The sequence below is a fragment of the Cricetulus griseus genome (assembly GCF_003668045.3).
Source record: "Cricetulus griseus strain 17A/GY chromosome 1 unlocalized genomic scaffold, alternate assembly CriGri-PICRH-1.0 chr1_1, whole genome shotgun sequence".
Classification (NCBI taxonomy): domain Eukaryota; kingdom Metazoa; phylum Chordata; class Mammalia; order Rodentia; family Cricetidae; genus Cricetulus; species Cricetulus griseus.
In genome coordinates, this window is record NW_023276807.1 from 71105198 (window position 1) to 71128420 (window position 23223).

Genomic DNA, 23223 nt, shown 5'->3' on the forward strand with positions numbered 1-23223 from the left:
GTCTCTCTCCCTCTCTTTGCTTCTTTCTTCTCTTCTGCCACTCCTGTCCCCAAGGGCTTGTCTACCTTCTCTCCTTCCCACTTTTCCCATTCACTTTCCCCAAGTAACCCTCCCCCCACCACACACACTCAAGTTCTGTAGCATGGCATTTTTCTTTACTGTGCTGCTTTTTAAAATTATAACAAAGGACCTCTCAAGTATGCTGGTTCTTACAGTGTATGGCCAATCCTCTTCCATGCCCACTTTTACAACAGGGCTTCCATTTGACACCAGGATCCATCTTACAGCCACTGTGAAAGTATTAGTTAACTCTAACTGGACTAGACAAAAGATAGAACTATAGGCAACAGAGGAAAGCTGGCTGTCCATTTCCAAGTGGTTAGTGCTGAAAACATACATGAAAATAGCATACAGACTGAACAGGTTATATTTAGGGATATATACATTGATATACAACGTATACATTGATGCATGCAATAAAAACTAGTAAAAAAAAAGAGGCCATGAATTTTAAGGTGATCAGAAGGGATTTTATGGGAGGGTTTGGATGGAAGAGAGGGAAAGATAAACATAGTACTATTATAATCTCAAGAATAAAAAATATGCTGTATTGTCAGAAGGAGCATTGGACAGCAAACAGCAACTCGTGAACAATCTTTTGCTTATTTTCTTTGCTGTTCCATAATATCTTATTTCACAGCATTGTATTAATGCCCGCTGAGGCATACATTGTTCTAAAATATTCTGCAAGTTTCATCTAAGAATGAGGTTCTGCTGTCTGGTGTATGTGAATCATGTGCCTCCCTCCTGCCTTTGGATATCTGTTATAGGTGGCAATTGAGAGTGGACATGGGCACTGTGAGAACCTGTGTAAGAATTCAAATCTCCTAGAACCAAATTACATATGAAGATGGAACATTTTTTTAAGATTTAAGGGAATAAACTCAAATAGGACACCAGACCCCTACAGTGCCAGGTCTCTCTCTTCTGGGGAGTCACTGAGGTGGGAACTTGTACATATTTGGTGTCATAGAGGCCATGGAAACTCACTCCTCTCTCAGTCCCTCCAGACACCTGCAAACACTAGAGATCTTTCGCCAAGGTTTTCTCCACCTCTGTGGTGCTGGAGGGAAGTCGATGGCAGCCTTGATACTTCAGGGAGATGGCATTGCTCACCCAGCAGGATGACCCAGTTCTGCTCTGTGAGGCCCAGTTAAAGGTGGTTAGTCGTCTCCTAGGATCTTCCTTCCTTGTCATTTTTCTTTATTCATGACTTTTGTTCCTTTTCCTAGTGTTATTTTTCTTTCAAATGGGCCCTGTCATTTTCCACCCCAAAAGAGAGTAAACACCTTAGGTGTCCCAACTCAATATTTTCAATGATTGTCTTTTAACCCTTTTGAACATCTATCTTCATGACATTAATGTCAAATTTTCTGGTGGGAATCAGAGGTTTTGGTTTTGTGTGGTGGGGGAAATAAATCCTCTGTCTGCAGGCAGATGGATATGTCAAGGGCTTCTTTACTCTCATCTGGAGTGTGAGAACACAGAAAGGTTAATACTGCTCAGCCCAGTTATCATCTGTGTGTGGTTCTCTAATATTGATTTATCTGTCATGTGGTGGGAATTTTACAGCAACTCTAATAATGCTGCGTGTAAGCCTATGCATAAGTAAAAATAGACTTCGAGACCACTGAGAATAACACTATACTTATTTACAAGGTTGTTTGCATTTGTTAATTGCTTTTCTTCCCATCTCTAGTGCCCTGGTATTAGCAGATCTTATCATTTCAATTGTTTGTCTTCAAGTAACCAGCACCTAGTCAGTGGGGCCATAATCAATACAGGAATGAAGTATTCTCTCCACAAAATGAAGTAGAACCACCCAACACAGACATGAAGTGCATCTTTGATGTGCCTAACATGCCTACTTCCCCTATACTATGTTTGACCCTGTGGGTCTTGAAGACATAATCAAAGATGGAGGAAGTAGCCATGGGGGTGATAACTAGGAAAAAGCAATGCTTAGGAAGGATCGTGCTTCCTATACAAATGTCTCACTTCCTGTCTACATTGGGGCAAAATGTAATTGCCTGCGCTCTTCTTGTCAGTGCTATAGATGCTTAGTGTCTTTGTCCTGTAATCAGTCTTATTGTAGATTTAAAAAGAAATTATACATTATGGAAGGAAAGCCATGTAGCTGTAGATATTGGTTTGTGTGTACATGTGAATGTTGATAAATCCATTAATATTTTGTGAAAGAAAGGGGATAGAAACACAATGGGGGAAATGAATAGGTTTTTGTTGTTGTTGTTTTTTGTTTTGGTTTTTCAAGACAGGGTTTCTCTGTGTAGCTTTGGAGCCTATCCTGGCACTTGCTCTGGAGACCAGACTGGCATCGAACTCACAGAGATCTGCCTGCCTCTGCCTCCCAAGATTAAAGGCCTGTGCCACCAACGGCTGGCCGAATAGTTTATTTTTTAATGTAAATCTATTCTTAGACAATTCCATGCAGGCATATAAGGCATGCTGATTGCTCTGACTTCCACTCCCTCCAGTCTTCCTACATTAGCAAACACCCTCCTCTCTACAAGTCCTCTGTGCCTTTTTGTTTTGTTTTTGGACCCACTGAGTTTAACAAGGATGTCTGTGCAGTCGTAAACTTAGAACTGTCCATTGGAGCCTGGTAGACTCACCACTGAGCACAGAACTAAATGCAATGACTGTCCTTAGAATCTATCAGTAGCCAGTAATTCACAGGAAGAGGTGTGGCCTATGGACCCCTGCCCAATCCATGATTAACTGTTGAAAAGCCCCAATCCGATGCAGACCCAGTGCCACAAAGGCTATGCAGTCATGATTGAAGTGGCTGTGTCATGCCCAGAAGACAGCATTTACACATCTTTGCACTGTCTTATAATTCTTGAATTCTGTCCATTCCTTCTACCAGTGTTCCCTGAGCTATAGAGGGATTGTTACAAATATCCTATTTAGGGCTGAGAACTCAACCAGTATGTAGTCTTACCACCTTGGAGAGCAGTGAATCTCTGCATTTACCAATTCACTGCTGTTCACATAAGAGAACAGTATCTCTGATTAAGGCTGAGACATATGCCTAGAGCTCACCTCCAGAAAAGGCAAGTGAAATACTATGCTACATTAGTCATAATTCAATTCTACATAAAGTGGATTGTGTTTCTAAATGATAAAAGAATAAAAACTTACAGAAGAAATTTATTGTGTAGACAATGATGCTATAAAACCATAAATTAAAATGTTGATGTGATTACAGCCTGCCCTCTTGAAATGCCCTGATCACAAGGAGTGAATAGAGTCAGGGGAGTGATGGGGTTGGGAGATAAAGGGTTTCTCTGGTTGGATCTTTCAAGGCCAATGATGTCATCATGATGACTCCACTCGCCTGAACTCAGGTAACTATAGTATGCATCCCCTGCCCCTCCATCCCTATCACATTAAAGGTATCAAGACTCCAGAGCAAATATTTTTAGACATACAAATATTCAGTCCACAACACTGTCTAAAAAACATATTACCATCTAATGGAATTGTTATGGGCCTAATAAGAGGGTTGTAAAACTCTGTTGCTGCCTTTTTTTTGTTTGGCTATAAAGACGGTGGGTACAATTCTACCACTTCCTTTTCTCCACTTCATCACAGGAAAAGCCCAGTAACCCTCAAGGCAGGGTTTTCATTTCTGATCATTACATGCCAGTCTGCCCTTTAGCACACGATGAAGCTTAAGCCACAGCAGCTCCATGATTTGAGAGCTGCACTTGTGTTATCTTCAGTTTTCTTTCTCTCCAGATGCAGCATTCTCATGAGAATGCCAAGGCAGCTCTTTTTATACGTCCTAGTGTCTAGTACATAGTGTTTCTCCCATCCGTCTTCTGCCCTTGATGTACATGTCACCAAAGAGTCTAGGAAACTGGCTATTCAATCACCAGAAACAAAAGAACAGCGTGTCCCAAGCACCTCTGCCAGGACAGACACTTGTCACAATAAGATGCTTGGTACAGTTTCAGATAATCTTTGGCCATTATTTTCAAAGAAGTTGAATTTGAAAATAAAGTTAATAAAGTGACCGTAACACAGACAGATGTTACAAACACTGTGGCTTCTTTAGCAACAAGATCTTTGATACAGAAAATTAGAATTTTGCATTCAGTTTGAAGCTTTGGGGAAGGAAAATATAGTTTCAAATATTATAGATTTGAATCCTCCAAAATAAAAGATCAACTAACAAGGGGACAACATACATATTTGTGTTATATAAGTTTTGTATGACACATAAATTTTTACATGGAAAGGGAGACCCTCAGGAAAAGTAATCTTGAATATTTTAGTACTAGGTATAATGTTGATGGGTAATTCCCAAATAAATAGTTTAAGAAGAGGAGTATAGTATATGATGGTGATGGAACTGGGTGTGCAACACTCATATAGACAGTGTGTTTGAATGCTTGGTTTATAGTTGGTGATGACTCTTAGAGATGCTATGAGCCCTTTAGGAGGTAGAATCTCAGTGGCAGAGTTGGGTCATTGGTTATGGACACTCCTCATATAGTATAGCATACCCTTGTTTCTTCTCTCTCTCTCTCTCTCTCTCTCTCTCTCTCTCTCTCTCTCTCTCTCTCTCTCTCTCTCTCTCTGTCTCTCTCTCCTTCCATAATGTGACCAGATACTTCAGGCTCCCATTGACACAGACTAAGCATCTAAGCCTATCCGTTATGGTGGACTGAAATCCCTACCAACCATGAACCAAAATTAACCCCTCCTTTCTTCAATTGCTTCTGTTGGGCATTTTGTCACAACTCTGAGATAAATAATTAATACATAGTGGAATCCCAGCAAGACCTGTGTCCAATTCTTGTCATCTCAGTGACTTTGACTACATTTTACCAAGCAAAATGAGGTACATGAGAGCCTCATGATGTGTTTCCCAGGACACTCAGATCACCTTAGATCCCCTGAGTTGCTTTAGGAGACAATAGTGAGGAAGATGAAAGACAACCCTATTTCTCTTTCCTCAGATGTCACAGTGCTATGTCATAGAGTGGCTTGTTCTGATATGGCATTGCTACACTTGCTTTCCTTTTTATGAGTACATATGTATGCCTTTCCTATTTTTAGATTGTGAATTATGATGTTTTGTATAGGATAAGCTATAATCCTGTTTCCACATGAGGCTTATACCACTTGACTGTGCTATGTAGCAGTGTTAATCTCCATATCTGAAATCATGGTTGACTTTGCTTCTGGTTCCGTACAGGGGTAGGAGCTATTCAAAGCTGCCCAAGATATATGGCATTTGTTCTTCTGTTTGAAGGTTTCCTTTAAAAAATCTGAGTTGTTTGACAGTCTATGAAGTACCTAGAGCTCCCAGATAGCAGGAAATACATGTTGATGCTACCCTATAGTTTATTGAAGACACTTAATCATAGATGACAAGCCACAAAACCCCTAAGTCATTTAACTTCATTACTGTTGCAAAATGTATAGGATTTTATTAGTAACCATCAAATATAACTAAAATCTTAGTGATGGTGATACAAAAGTGGAGAGCTGGTTCAGAGGTGAAGAGCACCTACTGCTCTTCCAGAGGGCCTGAATTCAATTCTTAGCACCCACATGGTGGCTCAAAGAGTCTGTAACTTCAGTTTCAGGATTCTGATGCCCTCTTCTAGCTTCTATGTGCACTTCACTCACACAGTACACAAAAGTATATATAGGCAAACAGACATACTCATAAAAAATAAACCTTTATAATGGTAATAATAAAATTCTCTTTTGCAGAAATTTCCAAGTTCAGCCTAATTTTCATCAATTATGTTAATTTTATATATGCACAACTATGCACTTGTGGGGCTAGATTTTACATATATGAAAATGATATCGTGACTACATTGTTGTGTATGTAGTTATAATTTGGTCACTAGAAAATGTCTTTGAACTTAGACTCAAGACCTTCTCTGTGTGTCACATGAATGTACTTTTTGTGTAGTACAGAGAGTCACAGTTTGGTGTGAGTTCATGTTTAAGATATTCATTTTCAATATGTAACTGCCATCAATTTTGGTGTAATGTTAGTACACAATGTATCATTCATGAGATGATAAAATAGTGGTCCAGTTTCAGAAAAGAGAGGAAGGAGGCTTGTGACCATGTACTGTTGAGATGTGTGGCTCACCACTAAAACTATGCATGCTCTTCTAATTGGTAGCTAGAAAATTGTTCCGACTTAACTACCAAAAATGAGAAATATTTGCTCATAGTTCTATGGTCATTGCCAGCCACTGGCTGGCTTCTCAATTCAGGGTCCCTCAACATCTTACATATCACTGTGGGCTGTGTTGGAATAGCAACTTAAGCCATCTTCTAAACTCACCAAGGCCGTTGAATAAATTGAGTGCCTCATGACTCTTTCTGAATAGCCAAGGGTGCCCTCAGTGCCTAGAGGTCCCATTCCTTATCACATAGATATTCTGTGTCTAACCAGAACCTCCCATGTAACACATATCATCTCTATACTCTGAGTCCTCCTGACTTCTGTTACCACTTAGTTCAACCTCCAGGCTTACAATGCACATAGGAGGTTAAATTAGGTCTCTGATGTCAGTATTAGATGATTAACACCCTTAATTATAGCCACCAAACCCCCCTTTCAAGCACTGTTATATAATCTTGGTAGCTACACCAAAGGTAAAGCACCAGGGACATCTTAGAATTCTGCACAACACCAGCTACCAAAGGAGGGATGCCATCATGACATAATACATGAAAAAACAGGCTTGATGGTGGATCTTGATGTTCTTAGGTGTAATAACTGGCAACCAGCACATCTAATTTTCTTTAGACTTCTTGGAAATATAAAAGCTGCCAACAATATTTTTTGCCATGTTTTCCTCTTGACTAAAACAGGAAATCCGTTTCATCAAAAGAGTTCAATACTGTGGTCACACTCACGCTAGAGTGTAACATTCTACACTTAAAATCATGCCCAGGTTTTGAAGAAGCATGGGTTTAATCTAGTTATGTCATCTCTTTGGTGTTTAACATTTGAACAGCTTAGGCATATCTATGTCGGGAGACACAGGATACGATAATGAGAAGAATGAAACAGAACATGTCTGTGTTTTCCTAGTGCAAAATAGAGTATTCTGATTGGTAGTTAATAGGTGATAGATAGATGAAAAGTAATATATAGATGATAAAAGGTTAGATAAATATTTAAATAGATAAATAATAGATAATAGTAGAAAGATGTCAGATTATAGACAGGTGGATAGGAAAATTATAATAGATAATAGATGATAGATAAATAAATATAGTTAATAGATAAATGGATAGATGATATATAGTAAATAGGTACATAGACAGCAGATCAATGGATAAATGTTAGGTAGATAATAGATGTACAGATGATAGATAGTAAATAGGAGTACAGATTTATGGATACAGACAGCAGATATATAGAGAGACAAAAATGTATTGATAGATGAATAGTGGTGTGCTGAGCAGTTTATTGCATATTTGATTCAGGGTCTTCATGAAATTTGAGGCCCAAAAACCTAGGAGAAGCTGCTTGTGATAGGAGCATGGTTGCCATGTAGGAATGACTATGACAGATTAGGAACTGAAAAAAAAAACATGGTCAAGGTGCAAAAGAGTGTTTATCAAAGATAGGGGCAGGCAAAAATGCTGGAAGGTGATTTCTTGGAACCAATGTCAACAGGATGTTAAGATCAGAATAAGACATCAAAGCCTTTCCTGTGTGTCTAGTTTATGAGTCTTAAATAAGCATGTGTCTTTGTGTATGTGTACAGCCATGGCTTCTCTCTGACTATTTTAAAACTCATAACAAGATAGTTGTTAGCTTCAGGTTAACATGTATCAAAATTTATGCAATATTTTCATGCAAGTGTTAAAGTTTATGAAATTTCTGTTGGAGTTCTACTTAAAGTATTACCATGGTACATGGTCCATGGATTGCCCCAAGAAAAACAGTCAGCTTTGGAGACAAGGACCATGAATAATTCAACTAAAGGAATGGCCAAATTTTGAGACAGAAAGATATTAAATTTTCAATATCCTGAAAAAAAATGATTATTCCTGGAAGGGGAACATTAGATGGCTGGTCAGTTTTAAATAACTGTACACCATTCACAATTAAAAGTGACACTGTGTGACACATACAGCTTCCTCACATTACAAAATAGAATTTCTACCAGCATTATAAGAGCTTCCCACCCATGTCAACTCTGCAGATGTCTCTTTCTTCCCATGACTCCCTAATATGGACCAGCAATGTGCCCGCCCTGACATACTTCAGAGGATAATGAAGATGAAGACCCATGACTCTAACATGGACCAGCAATGTGCCTGCCATGACATTGAGTGGATGATGAAGATGAAGAGATTTGCTCATCATCTTTCTCAACATAAGTCTGAGAATTCCAGAAGTGTTGCTGTCAAGAAATGTACCTACTGAAACAACAGATTTAATCTCCACATGCCAACTTACTTTAAAATACCTTGAAAACACCTAAAATTTTTCAGGCAGTGGCCCCAGGATGCTCATGTTTTCTAAGTTATTTCTGTTTTTAGTAAATAACATTACCAGCCTTTAACCAATAAACAAAAATTTCCATCCACCTCCAAATCTACTTGATTTGCTTCTAGACAACTCCCAATGTGTTTTCCTCCACACACACACTTCTCTTGTTTGCTTTAGTTCTCAAGATTCCCCTGTTGATTGCTCATTCTTCTTAAGTAACCTCTTCCCACTACCCTGATTTCTCATCCAGTCTGGACTCTGACACCAGAGGGATAAGAGAAATACTCATTTCACCATTTTACCCCAACTGTCTTAAAATAAATTGCCAGTGCATAAAATAAAGCCAAACACATATTACTTCTCTGGTGCTGTCTCCTTGCTCTCTGAGACTCACCTGGAGACCTCTATCTTGCTCATCCTTTTGTCTCCAGCTTGCGGGAGGGCCCTGCCTCTGGCTTCTGAACACAGAGGATCTTCAGATTACTCTCGGTCCCAAGCCTCCTAATCCACACAAGTTGCATTCTGATTCTTTTAAACATGACTTCTTTTAGAATGTCCTAGGATTCGCCCAAGTAGATTTGTACCCTTTCATTCTTCACTGAATGCTTTGTTTAGATCATTGTAGAAAGATGGGGATGCAGTCACCATGGAAACAAATTCCATATGTCCTTCTCTTGGTCTCTTCCAATGGCACAACCAGGGTGTCAAACCGTGTTAGCTGACCTTCATTCCCATGTCTGTGAGTGTGTGTGTGTGTGTGTGTGTGTGTGTGTGTGTGTGTGTGTGTGTGTGTGTGTGAGAGAGAGAGAGAGTGTGTGTGTGTGTGTGTGTGTGTGTGTGTGTGTATGTGTGTGTGCGCGCGCGCGTATGCGTGCGTGCTTATGCACGGTCACGCACATGCATGCACATGTGTGTGTAGCTATGTTCTGAATTTACACATATTTAGTTCTGTATGCACACCCCACAGATACAATGTGGTTCCATCACAGGAATTCTATGTTGCTTTCTTGCAGGCTTTTCCATCTTCATCCATCCCCCCGGTCTCCTGGCACCTGATCATTTTTTTAGTTCATGTTTCCATGCTTCTTTTTATTACCAATTTATGTTATGCCATCACTCTGCTTCTGGGTTCTTTGTCAGTTTTCATGTGGTGGCCACAGTCCTGGTTAGACCCCAAGTTCATTAGGTTTTGTTAACCAGTATATTTCCAATTTGTATTCCTTCATTATAAACAAGGTGATAATTCCAAATTTTCTGGCTGGTCTTGTACTGCAAATACAAGCATAAATAAATGGTGCATGGTGGGGAGAGCCTTGCCCAGTGGGGAGAGCCTTGTCCAGGATTCAATGCACTAAGCAAAATCTGGGTCCCAGTGCTGGTCTTCCATGTGCTATTTGGGCTGCAGACTGGCCCTGGTGCACAGTGAGACCAGTCGGACCTGAGTGAGCACTTTCAGGAACATCTGTCTTGGTCACTGCTGGGAAAGTTGTGCTGCATGGCTGATATCAAAGGTGGAGCTTCTCCTGAGGGGTCCAATTGACACTGAAGCCTCAGTGAGGATGACGGAGAAAATGCTCAGAGTGAGTCTAACCTCGGATCAAAGCTGCAGCATGGCTGAGCAATGGAAGGCAGTTCACATGCAATCCTACTTCACATGATATCTCCTGATCCTGTTCAGATTCCAGTGTTGTTTTGCTATGACATTATACACCTGTGTTCATAGTTTAATTAGGTTCATACATGTACACACAAATAGATAATTACATACATGTATAGTTGTAAGTTCCTAATTCTTCCACAAGAAAAGCCTAAAACCAGAGGTTATGAAACTCTCAGCAAAAGAAAACAAACAAACAAACAAAAAAACAGAAACAAAACAAAACAAAAAACTGGTGGTTGGTGGTGTACTCAGGAGGCAATCTTGGTGGTGGCAGAAGTCTTGAAATTGCTCTGAAGGTGAGAACATCCCTCCCCGACCATCAGCCACCACCACCAGCCCTACCTGCATTCTCCTCATCAGCCCCTACCCATCAGTGCCTTCACCTCCATCGCCTGACCTGAGTTAGTCTCCTACTTCTCTCGATATAAATGGCTGATAAGCAGATCAGCCTTCTGCCCAAACTCAGCCATAGTAGCATCACTGGCCTAATTGGGATCACCTGCATGTTCCCATTGATCTGATGAAGATACAGCTGCAGGACCAGAAGAATGGCCAGCACATGTATGCCAACATCAGGACCAATCACTCTGAGTGCTACTGCGTGCTGTACTGTGTGCTGTACAGGAGTGCAGCCGTAAACCTGACCCTGGTCACTCCTGAGAAGGCCATCAAGCTGGTAGCTGATGACATCTTCAAGCATCAGCTTTAAGGATGGACAGAAGCCAAACCTGCCTAAGGAGATGGTGGCAGGCTGCAGGGCCAACACCTGCCAGGTGATTGTGACCACCCCCATGGAGATGATGAACATCCATTTGAAAGATGCAGGTGACATTGCTGCTCAGAGGAAGATTCTGGCTGCCCAGGCTCAGCTCATCCAGAGCAGGTACCCAGCCCTCAGTAGTAGGTACACAGCTGTTGTTGATCCCATGACACAGCTGACCCACAACCTCCTGCAGAACCATGGCATTGCTGGCCCCTATAAGGGACTGGGGACCACACTGCTCAGGGATGTCCCGATTGTCTATGTCCCCCTGTTTACCAACCTGAACCAGCTGGGCTGCCCGTCTTCTGAGGAGAACTTGTGTTTCTGTGTGTCCTTCCTGTCAGGCTGTGTGGCAGGGCTGTCAACCCCTGTAATGTGGTGAAGACTGGGCCCCAGTTACTTGAGCTAGGCATCAGTGAGGACACTGACTGGAGGTTTCTAGACTATGCCATGAAGAACTGGAGACCATCAGACTTCTTGAAAGGCACACACTTCCCTGTCCTGGTCATCACCCCACTGTTTGGCATCACCCAGATGGTCTCCTTCCTGGATGTCACTGAGTCCCTGCTGCAGCTGCTGCAAGAACCCCAGGCTTGAGCCCATGTCTATTCTGCCCAGTCTGTGGGCCGGAACAGAGTGACCAGCACCAGCCTGAGGAGGCCAGCTCTCTGTTCAGTCATCGCCATCAAATAGGAAGACATACAGAAGGCACAGAGTCCACAGAGTGGCACACAGATAGGCCCCCATAGGTTCCTGCAGGAACAAAAATATGAGATCAAGGTCTTTATTACATAGAAAATGCTGAAATCTGTACATTTCTCAAGTTGGTCCCCTCAAGCCAGTCCTGTCCCATCCCAGTATCCTAACCTAGTCCCACCTGACCTGAACACACCCCTGAGACACATATGGTCTCTTGGCTGGGGCCCCCAGGTCCACTGGTTCTGGCCTCTGAGACTCTTCTGGTCTACAAATGGGACACACACATACACACACACACACACACACACACACACACACACACACACACACCAATTATTTATTGAATTTGTTATGTTATGCATACATCCCTCTGCCTGTCCTCTCTGTCCATCAGTCCTTTGCCCCTCCTGCACCTTTGGACCCCACCAAGACCCCATGCTGCCTCACAGGAAGACTGGAGTATTCTATCCTCATGTTAGGCTAGGATTACTAGACTGGGTGTGCCACCACATCCAATCCTGATACCAGGCACCCCAGAGATTCTCTTCTTTAGAGCCTTGGGCCTCACTCCATGTGGGATCCAGATTGCTTGAGGTCTTTGTGTGCCTATGGTGGGGAAGGATGCTCCCAGCAGCCTCAGCTGGCCAAGTTGCATGGGGAAGAGCCCTTAAGGGCACAGTTGCCTTTCCATATGGAGTCAGGCATCCTGTGCTTGTGTGCTGTGTGCTGAAGCTGTCTAATCATTTAGTTTTCTGGCCTGGTAACTCTTCTAAAAGAGAGCACTACTACTGGACAGAGATATTTTGTGTAGGAAGGTCAGGCATGATAGCAGTAGCCTGGGCTACCCAGGTCTCTGGGTTTCTGTCCATATTTGGAAAGCCTCCACCCTTCCAGAACTGTGTTTAGTGATTGAATGAGGTGCCAATGCTGAATCCCTCAAACCCAACCCCTCCACAGAAGTCCCTTTGCAATGACACTACCTGGGGCTCAAGCCTGAGAGTTCTGTAATTCACAGTTGCTCTGGGAGCCTCCTCTCCTCTCAGGTGTGTACTTTGCAATCTGCTGCTTTTCCTGCTTACAGAACTATATTTTTTGAAGAGTTTTAGGAAGTTGTTACTTTTTGTATCTTGTCATGTAAAAGATAAATAAATTTTCAAATAGAAAAACACAAAACTGTTTCACCCTAAGAGAATGAACTCAACAATGAACACAGACATTTGTGCGAAGAATGAAATATCTTATCAACAATACAGGTGGCTGCCTGCTTTCCAGGATAATTGTAAGGAAATTGCTGTGTTCACTTACAAAGAGCAGGCCTATGTGCTTTAAGACAGTGGAACTGTGGTTTCTTTCCTGTTGGGAAGAGAAAGTAACATGAGATAGCTGGGTTTTTTGGTTTTTTTTTATTTTTTTTCACTTAATTACACAATCCAGTATGAGGCTTGTGTCATTGTTGCTGCTGTTCAATGACAAAATGAGACCAAGTCCAGCCCTGGGGCCAGTGTCCGCCAGTTTGCCATGTAGCAGAATTGTCTGCAGGAGAAGGAGGTCCATACTGTCTGCAGGATATGCAAATGATCTGTCTGCTACTTCCCAAATCACCCAACATCCCCTTGATTTATATGACATGGCCAGAGCACCCATCCTCTCTTGGTCTGATTTGGTGAGATTAGGAACAGACATTACACACCAAACACTGCTCCCTGGGTGTGTGAAAGCAAATAAGTTTGAGTATAAAGGACTGGGGTGTGATCCAGTATTTGGGAGAATGCCTTGTATAGTACATACAAATGCCTATGTTTAACCTCCATCCAGCACCACATACACCTGGTGTAGTGGTACACACTTATAGCTCTATCACACTTGTAGACTAAAGCAGAAAGGTCAGGAGTCCAAATTACATTCACCGTTTTGCTACATAATGAGTTTAAGGCCAGCCTAGGTTGCATGATATCCTGTCTTTAAAACAAAAGTATAAGAAATAATAATTTTCATGAGAGAATGCCTCAGATGTCTCCTCCCCTGAGCATCAGAGCTCCCTGCATTCAGCTGATCATGAGCACATCCTTCTTCAGGTATGTCTTAGAAAGGGTGGTGACTTTTATGCCATTGCCTTGGATGATAAAAGACACATCACTGGAGAGATAAACCTCATATGACAAAAATGGACCTCATGCTAATAAGTGAAAGAAATTACAATTATTTCTCTAAATTTTTAATTTTTGAAATTTTAATTTTAGAAAAATCCCATGGAGTACCTTACATTTCTGTTTTAAGGTAATTTTTATATCTACAGATAAACTTATGTTTTCTAAAGTACATTAAAATAAAGGGAATCAAGTGGTATACCTTGGCTAGAAGGGAAATTGTATAGAAAGTGATTAAACAAGCCAGTGAGAAAAAGAAAAGCAGCTTATTATACAGTGGGGAGGAGGGTGCATCTGTTCTCAGAAGAAGGCAGGATTGTGAGAAATTCACAAACGCGTAATTTCATAATGGCATGCTTCTCTCATGGGAAAGTTTGAATATCACCACTGAACAAAATTATTTAAAGACCCTTCCCCCCTCACATTTATTTAGTCTCTGAATTTGTCAAATGTGATCTTTGCATTAATCGGATGGAAGCTTTCTCTGATTGCACAGTCCTCAACTAAATTCTTAACCAGCCCTCAAGTATCAGCTGCTCCTGGGAGGAGTCTGTGGAAACCAGCAGAGCTGAAAGTCAAGATTTGAGTTCTTCCCACATCGTTCTTATCTAGGGAAAGGAATTTGAATGGTTTCCATAGTGGAGAGATATAATAGAATGAATTCTACAGGCCATTAACAAATAAATGTACTGTAACATCCAAAAAAATATGTTCCATCCTCCAACCTCAGGGACTTCAATGAGTCAGAATGGTGAGTGCCCATGCATTCGTGTGTGTGTGTGTGTGTGTGTGTGTGTGTGTGTGTGTGTGTGTGTGTGTGTTGTGTGCCTGTGTTTATTATCAAGACAGTGAGTGTTAGCTGTGCAAATATTTGTTATAATTTTGTGGTATATTCAGAACCTAAATATTTACAAAGTGTAGAGCTCAGTTGAAGGTTTGGAAGAAGAGTCCTCTTGGGTCACTAGTTATTGTGGTCTGGTATGGCCTGAAAGAATGTAAGATTCTCCCGATGACCCTGGAAGGTTTAGAAAGTTAAGCCAGACCCTTCCCAAGCTCTTCCTGACCATTTTTAGCCTCTGCTGAACATTCAAGTCATTGCTCGTAATATTAACACTTCAGCATTTGTATAATTCCTACCAACTATTAAGTGGCTGGCTGTCATCATCTAAGAAATGCTCACACATTGGGGACCAACTGTGTACATTACAATTATGACATGCAGTGTGACTTGTCCTTTTGACTTTTATATTATACTAAGGTCACCCATATATAATCAAAAGATCTTGTCCAGCCATGTAAAAGAGAGCCTGTGTGCTCTGTAACCACTTAGAGTTCCACGGTATGTTCTTTTGCCATGGTAATATCAGACAAAATGTGAGACTGGAGCAGATAATCTAAGCAATAAGTAGTATTTTATTATAAGTAATAATTTATGTGGTGTTTTGAATGAGAATTTCATTCAATCTTATTTATGACTTAATGTGAGTCCCAAGCATATAAAGAAATAAAAGAGTCAAATTTATTAATAAATTTGGCTTGTTGATAGGTCATATTTACTGAATTGAAACAAACAAATGTTATTTAATGTTTTATTTGAAGACACATTTACAAAATGAAGAGCCAGATCTGGCGCTATGACTTTAAAATTAGTTAAGTAGTCACTAATGTTGAAATCTTGGGAAAATTAATCTGTGTTCCAGAAGTTAATGGTCTGTCCATCGACAAAATGATCCCAGAAGCTCACTGGAAAATTCAAATAGCTTAGACACGGTTTCATGCTCCAATACTCAGTTAAAATGGGGACGAGGAGAATGGTAAGTTCTTATGGCTATCAGGCTGTGCTTTGGCATTGCCATATTGAAGTGGAAATATCTGAAATCTTTTCTCTGATGTACTGAAGCAAATGAACATGTAGAGGTGGGCCACCGTCTGTGGTCAGGCTAAGTTCCTATCCCTGTCTCTATCCTTTCCATTTTCTGACATTATCTTTGACATCCCTCTAAAATACGTTAGCTTCATTAAGTAGCTGCAGATCCTCAGGTCTATGATACCTAGGGAACAATGGAGAGAAGCCTTCTGTTTCAGGGTCCCCAAGAAGGTTCTGAGAGTTACTTGGTGGGAGCATTTAGGTCCTATGGCCACTAGTGAACTTGACTTCAGAGGCACCTTTTCCCAAAGTTGGGATCAAGGAGTAATCTGAAATAAGTGCTGATTGGATGGAGAAAAATTGAACACACAAGTGTTCAATGGCCTGACCTTCTGGGATTCCCGGGGACCCTGTCATAGCTGGATTTAAGGAAAATAGATCTCAGAATGTAGAAGAACAGACCAGAGTCAAAATGAGAGAGGGTTTTCCATTTAATCAGCTCCTCTTCAGCTGTTCTAAATGTTGCCCCTTTTCTGATACCATGAATTGATTTATAAAGGACAAGTCAACTGTGTTCCTATCAAGTATATGTAATGGCAACAAAGCATTAAGACAGGGGTCACCTTTGACTTCATAGAGTTTGGGACTAGTGGTTCCATTGTTCAGAACACATTATCTTATATGTCAGCCATGTCAGCCACACATCCAAATATCTTGAAGATAGGAAATGTTGATAGACTCCTAGACACCTTTATAGTTCAACATTCCTTTCATACTACACAAAGACCTATGTGATTAGTTTTAACTGCCAATATATTACAATCTAGAACTAACCATGGAGAGAGTCCCAGTGAGGGCCTACACAAGATTGACTTGTGAGCATGATTGTGACCACTTATCTTGATAACATTGAGGTGGGAAGACCTGCCTACTATGGGCCACACTATTTTCTGGCCTTAGGATCGTAATGTGAATAGAATAGGGAAATCTAGCTGAGTTCTGTGAATGAATGAATTAATCCCTCTCTGCATTTGAGTGTGGGTGTGATGTAATTAGCTGTTTTAAGTACCCTAAGGTCTCCATTTTGATGGTGTATAACCTGCAATTGTGAGCTCAAACAACCCCTTTCTGACTCAGGTTACTTTTTGTACAGTATTTTATCACAACAACAAAAATGAAAACTAGCATAGATAGAAAAAGAAATTAATCAGTTACCGCTAAGAATACTATGTGTGTCATATAGCTTATCTACCTTAGAAAATATAATCCAATTGGCAATAGGAAATTCCACAACTAATTTCTACCTCTGGTGGTATTTACTAGAGTCATCTCCACACCCTTTAGTCTTATTCACATGCCTCACTTGCTGTTTTCTTGTGGTCACTCAAGTCTTAGCAAAGAATGGGAAATGAGCCTTGCTCTCTCCACTTAGCCCAGCCGAGGATTCATACCGCTCTTAGCCAGTTGAGCACAATAACAGGTAGGTACGAGACTCAGATGTTATGCAAGACTCCAGTGGTTAGGTGAAAGGTGCAGGTATGGTGAGTAATGTTTCCCATTTCACTGATTTCTGACCATGAAAAGCCAGTGGTTCCAAATCAGAATTGAAATATGTGATAAGTCCGATTCTTCCGTGATAGAGATCCCTAGAATTCCAGACTTGAAGAAGAGAAGGAGACAGTTATGGTGCACACGGGAAAGAAAATGCAACTGAAGAGTCCTCCTTCATAAGGTACACCACACAGAAGGTGAGAACAGGGACATTTGCATTGGAAGGCTCAACAGCATGTGGAGAAAATAACACACCTAAGCAGCAAAGACATGGACTGTGATGCACGATTTTCTTCAATATGGGTGATATTGAGCTCAGGGTGGCCAGAGCTCAAGGGAAACAATTACTTTTTATACACAATGCCATCTTTAAAAAAATAAATAAGAAAAGGTCTAATTTAAGTTGTAGCAATGTTCAATCATTCCTATAGATCCTGGCATTCAGGGTTCATCTGTGAGCAAGGGTAGACACTAGGTATAACCAGCTTTTAAAGAAGACCCATTGCTCTGAACATTAGGTCAAGGATGTTTCATTGTTTCCTCTTTCACTCTGTTTTTATACTGTGAATGTGTATGTGTATGTGTGGGGTAGGCCAGCTTGCACTTGTAAGTACAGGTGCCTGTAGAGGCCATAAGGGGGCATCATATTCCATACAGCTGGAGCTATAGGCAGTTGTGAGCCACACAAAGTGGGTGCTGGGCACCAAACTCAGGCCCTTTGCAACAGCGGTATGAGCTCTTAACCACTGGCCATCTCTCCTGCCCCCTGTTACTTTCTCTTAATCCTTTATTGCTACCCCTTATATCTTCCTATCTCTGATTCTCAACATTGGTTTTCAGCATATGGTTCTGCCTGCTGCATCATGGCCTTGTCTTTCTCTCCCCACCTCAAGACCCTCAGGCTTCTATTATTTTTTTGTGAACTTCTGTCTTCCACTATTAAATACCAACTTTCCAGTGACATGAGCCTGAATACCCCCTCTCTTACTGGGATCATTTCTGAGTGTTGACATCTGAGTAGAGTTTTATTTAGTGGCAGATCTAGTACATGAAAAGGACCTTAGACCCTCTGGTTCATCACTCAAGACTCTGAGTCCTCCATGAAGTGATGACCTGGCTCCTGCTAAACTACTTTACAGATGTAGATGAGATGGCAGAAGCCGAGACTACTTCAGAGACCTCCTGCCCTTTCACTGTGAAGTAGAATGTGAACTCTAGGAGGTTCTAATATGGTGACTTTTATGTTTCTGTCAAGTGGACCCACACGTGTTATTGGACTTGTTGTTTTGGTCATGTGGAGCCACACATGGTGTTCCATTGTTCCACTTAGCTATGAACACCCTTCAGGTGTCGGCAGGTGGCTTCCAGCTGTTCTTTGTGCTGTCACTTTTTAGCCCTTCCACCAGTGAGGTCCCCTTGTAGACTGCCCATCACTGCATCCCCTTGCTTTGGGGAGCTTTCATTAAGTACACATAGCACAGCACTCTGCATGTGTTGTCTTCAATGCAGAAGCATTGTGGACCATTCCCTGTGCATGCTGGAAGCGCCTGTCTCAGAAGCCAGGATTATGCAAGCATGTCTGCTCACCACAGGCTCGCCATCACAAGATAGGTCCACAGCTTTGCCTCTGTGCTAATTAAGTTTCAGCCCTGTAGAATGCTAACCAGTTATGACCTTTAGACCTGCAGGCTCTCTTCCAGATCCATCTTAGGCAAATGGATTAGCCAGGGTGATGGAAAATGTTTTGTTTCGTGTTGCCTTCCAGTGTGTGGAGGCAAACAGAGTCCTACACTGTAAAAAACAGAAACAAACATTTTGTTTTGCTTTAAATACAAATTTACAGCATCCAATTAAAAAATCACTTCTTATGCTGTGGAAGGAGGGGCAGCAGTCCAGACATTAGACCACTTGGGGCAACATGTAGCCAGAGTGGGTCTCTGGCCTCTGTACACATGAGAGAGCTCTCTGCTGCAGTTCCTTGGGATCAAAGGAGAAAATCATCTCAGGGATTCTCTGAGGTCTGAAATAACTACCTCAGTGCTTTCTCCAAGAAGTCATCTTAGATTAAACTCAAAGCAGGAAAAAGGAATGAACGAGGATTTCTGAAACCACCTGAAAAGCCCTACACAGTTACTTTACACACTGCTTTCTCTATCTACCCTCAAGCACACGGTGATATATGGATGAGGATTTTAGATTCCTACAGCTAGTTGAAGATCACGTAATCTGTGAGAGGAGACCATGGTAACCATGAGGAGTTCAGCCACTGAAAATGCTTACTGTTAAAAAGATGACCGGGGGACTTACAAGGAAGAGCTGGGCATGTATTTGTGTGCATGCGTTTATACATGTGTCACCTATATAAAGAATGTTGCTTTGGGTTGTGGACAGCCCTGTGAGATCCTGTGTTGGTGACTTGGTCATGTTCAATGGCCTGACCTTCTGGGATTCCTACTTTTTTTCTATTTTCCCACAAATTATCTGATGAAAGCAGCTAAAAAAGGAAAGGGTTGTTTTTCACTCATAGCTTGTTGGTGAAGTCCATCAGGGTAGGGAAGGCCTGGTGACAAAAGCTTATGGTGCCTGGTCACATTGCATCCACAATCAGGAAACACAAATGCTGGCCCTTGGCTCTCTCTCTCTCCTTTAATTTAGTCTGGGAATGGCTCATGGAATCTAGAGACTTACACATTCAGAGGACTGTCTCCCAAATGATCCTGTCAATTGACCAGCATTATTAACAATTATAGCTTACACATAAACCTAAAATACTTTTATATATAAATTTACATAATTTATTTTGAAAGTGTTTGGGTATTCACATTCAGTACATGTGTGGAGGTCAGGGGATAACCTGTGGAAAATATGTTTCCTTTTTCCACCCAGGGATTAAACTTAGGTTACTATGCTTGGTGTCGCCTCCCTTGACCTGCTGACCCATCTTGCCAGCCCATATCTTGTATTTTTAATAATGTCTACTGGGGGAATGTAGGGGTTTGAATAGGCATGGCCCCTATAGACTTGTGGTTTGAATATTTGGCCTATAGGGAGTGGCACTATTGGGATGTGTGGCCTTGTTGGAAGAAGTGGGTCACTGTGGGTGGTGGGCTTTGAGGTCTCATCAGCTTTCATCAGTTTACTCCCTTATACCTGTGGATCAAGATGTAGAACTCTCAGCTCCATCTCCAGCACCACTCCTGCCTACACCCTGTGTGTCCCACTATGGTGATAATGGACTAAACCTCTGAATTTGCAAGCCAGCCCCAATTAAATGTTTTTACTTTATAAGGGTTGCCGTGGTCCCAGTGTCTCTTCACAGCCATAGAAACCCCTACTAAAACAAGGAAATTCCTCAAAATATAAAAGAGTGCTTTTCTGATCCTGTACAGACTACTGATTATCTGTGTTGTTTAATAAACACAATTTGGCAAAACAGACAACAACAACAAAACCAGACTGTCAAATGTTGGTTTTCATGGCCTATACAGATATCAGGTTTCTCCAACTTCCTCATATTGTTTCTATGTTCTGGGGCGCTGGGCAATGAAAAGGATTCCATATTTTTCTTTGAGGGCAGTGAAGAAAGTGATTAAAGAGAAGCTTGTGTGAAGACAAAATGAAAAGTCTTGTCTCTGTCGTTTACTAGGTGTGCGGAAACACGGAAGTGCTCCCAATGGCTTCAAATTATAAATGATGATAGCATCAAACCGCACTGTAAGCACGATGTCTGTGCATGCCTCAGCGGAGAACTTGACGAATGTTAAAATCCGTACATTTCTGATGAATCTTCTCCACATACCCATAGATCCATTGAGTTTTCTGTCTGTGAACCAGAAGGAACGGGCTGAATGTCAGCTTGCCTCTGCTTCCTCTACCGTACCACCACTCTACAGGCAGAATCAGCAGTCTTCAAGACGTCTGCCTTGCCTTTTCTCCTTTAAAATAAGGATTTCTGGTCTGTGTACGAAATGGTGAGATACTTTCCCATGAGCTACCTACAATTTTTTCTCATGAGGAAGAGCCTAGGGAAAAGTTTCACTGAAGTTTCTGTGAGTAAATTAAGATACACTGAATACATCCTGAGTTCAATCTTACATCATTTAAGTAATTTTGGAAAGGACTCATGACATAAATGTGACTTTCTGTACGTCAAATAATATTTACTACCCATCCACCCACCACTGTGATTCAGGATAGTGAGCCTGAGTATTTTTGTGTTATACGCCAATAGACTAATATTGACTAATTCCAGTATTAGCTTGGTTTACAAAGCTTCTCTCAAGTCTAGGTTCACTGACAAGGAAAAAAAAATCAAGAATAATAGAGGTGCTGGGAGGGTGTGAACCAGAATCAGCAGGGAAGGTCCTCTCATGTTGGCTGTGCTGACACCTCCTTAGTGTTTTCTTTGTATTAGCACAGGAGGTCACCTCTCTGCAGGTGTCTGAGTAACCATAGAAGTCACTACTCCCAACTGTAATTAGCAAATTTTATGCTATGATGCTACATATTTTCCTTATACCTTTTAAATATTTTTCTGCTCCCTGTCCATCCCAGTCTTTGTCTTGCAATGGGGAAAGTCTCCAACTGCCTGTGCCTCCGCTCTTTACATAACTTTCAAGAGCAGGTTTGAGTCTTAGACCAAACCAGATGCTTCACAGGACTCTATAGTGCTGCCAGTGTGAATCCGGATGCTGGCTCTGTTCCATCTGTCTGTGCCACCTTGATAGCTTCATGTTTCCCATCTCTTACCCATAGAGTAAGGATGGCAGTGATGTCTTGCATGCAAGACCACTGTGAACTTGAAATGGGAATGTCGAGCAGTTTATATCCATATCATTGACTCTTGATGGTTGTTAATTTGTTTGATCATCACCATGCGATCGTGTGTTACTTAGTTGTTTGAACACTTGTCAGGAGTGGAGCTGACTGGCCTTTCTAATATTGTCACTCACATTTGCAGCAGGAGACACTGTAGGAGTGAAGGCATAAGTGGGGGAAGTGATGTGATTTGTCTGTCTGAGAGGGAGCCAATGGGATTCAGAGAAAGAAAAACCCCTCAGGGCAATGCACTTTAGTCAAGTTCTGCAAAATAGGGGAAAGGTCCATACAGAAATAGGACCATTCAGATTTTGAACTAGGTCTTGTCAAAGCCATTCCAGTGCCCCACCCCCACCCCTGAAGAGGAATATCTATAAAGAAAGCATCCGGGGGCATTGAGGCAGAGCAAGGGCTGGAGACAAGCTGAGGTCCCGTGTCTCAGCAGGTGCAGAACCAATGGAGAGAGAGGTGCTGTTGTAGAAATAGAATAGATAGCAGATGCCAGTATGCCTCAGAAATGCTCAGTAGCTGAGAAGAAAGGGGCTGAGGACTCTGCACTGCTCCCCAGGACCTTACAAGAGAGAGTAGGATGAGAATCTGGGGGGATAGCCCCAGGACACAAAGGTATCTAAAAAATGTTTCAGTGTTGCCTGCAAGCAAGAACTATCACCCATCACACAGTGTCACTTTTGATTTATGGGCAGATCGATTCGGAAAAAAGTGCCTGCTGGTTGTCTGACTAAGTGGCTGTGCTTCAGTGCCCCCAAACTGAAGCTGCCCCTGGGTAAATGGAAGTCAGAAAACTTCTCAAGTAGAGAGGAGAAATTGAACAAGAAGAAAAGGGCCAGGGAGAGGAAAACAAGAAACTTATTTAGAAGGTTTTTATAGGTATATACCAACTCAGCTGTTTTTTTGTTTGTTTGTTTTAATTTTTTTCTTTTTCCAACTCAACTATTTTTAAAAGTTGAATGGAATTTAAGTTTGCAGCCCAAGATGCCATTTTAGAGACTCTTTGTGTTCATAAATATAAAACTAAACAGAAGTTCGAAATAAAATATAATCCCAGGTAGCCTATTGAGGTCACTAGAGATATGAATGAAGCATGAAATTCCTTATGTATAGCTTCAATGCAGGGAGGGTCTGATG

At 41.5% G+C, this 23223-nt stretch overlaps 1 protein-coding gene and 1 pseudogene across 1 annotated transcript in view; both read left to right on the top strand.

Moving 5' to 3' along the window:
* Fam155a (family with sequence similarity 155 member A) overlaps positions 1-23223 on the top strand; it is a 490329-nt gene that overhangs the window by 404485 nt on the left and 62621 nt on the right. The gene's annotated exons all lie outside the window — the stretch shown is intronic.
* On the top strand, positions 10661-11592 carry LOC100753875 (annotated as a pseudogene).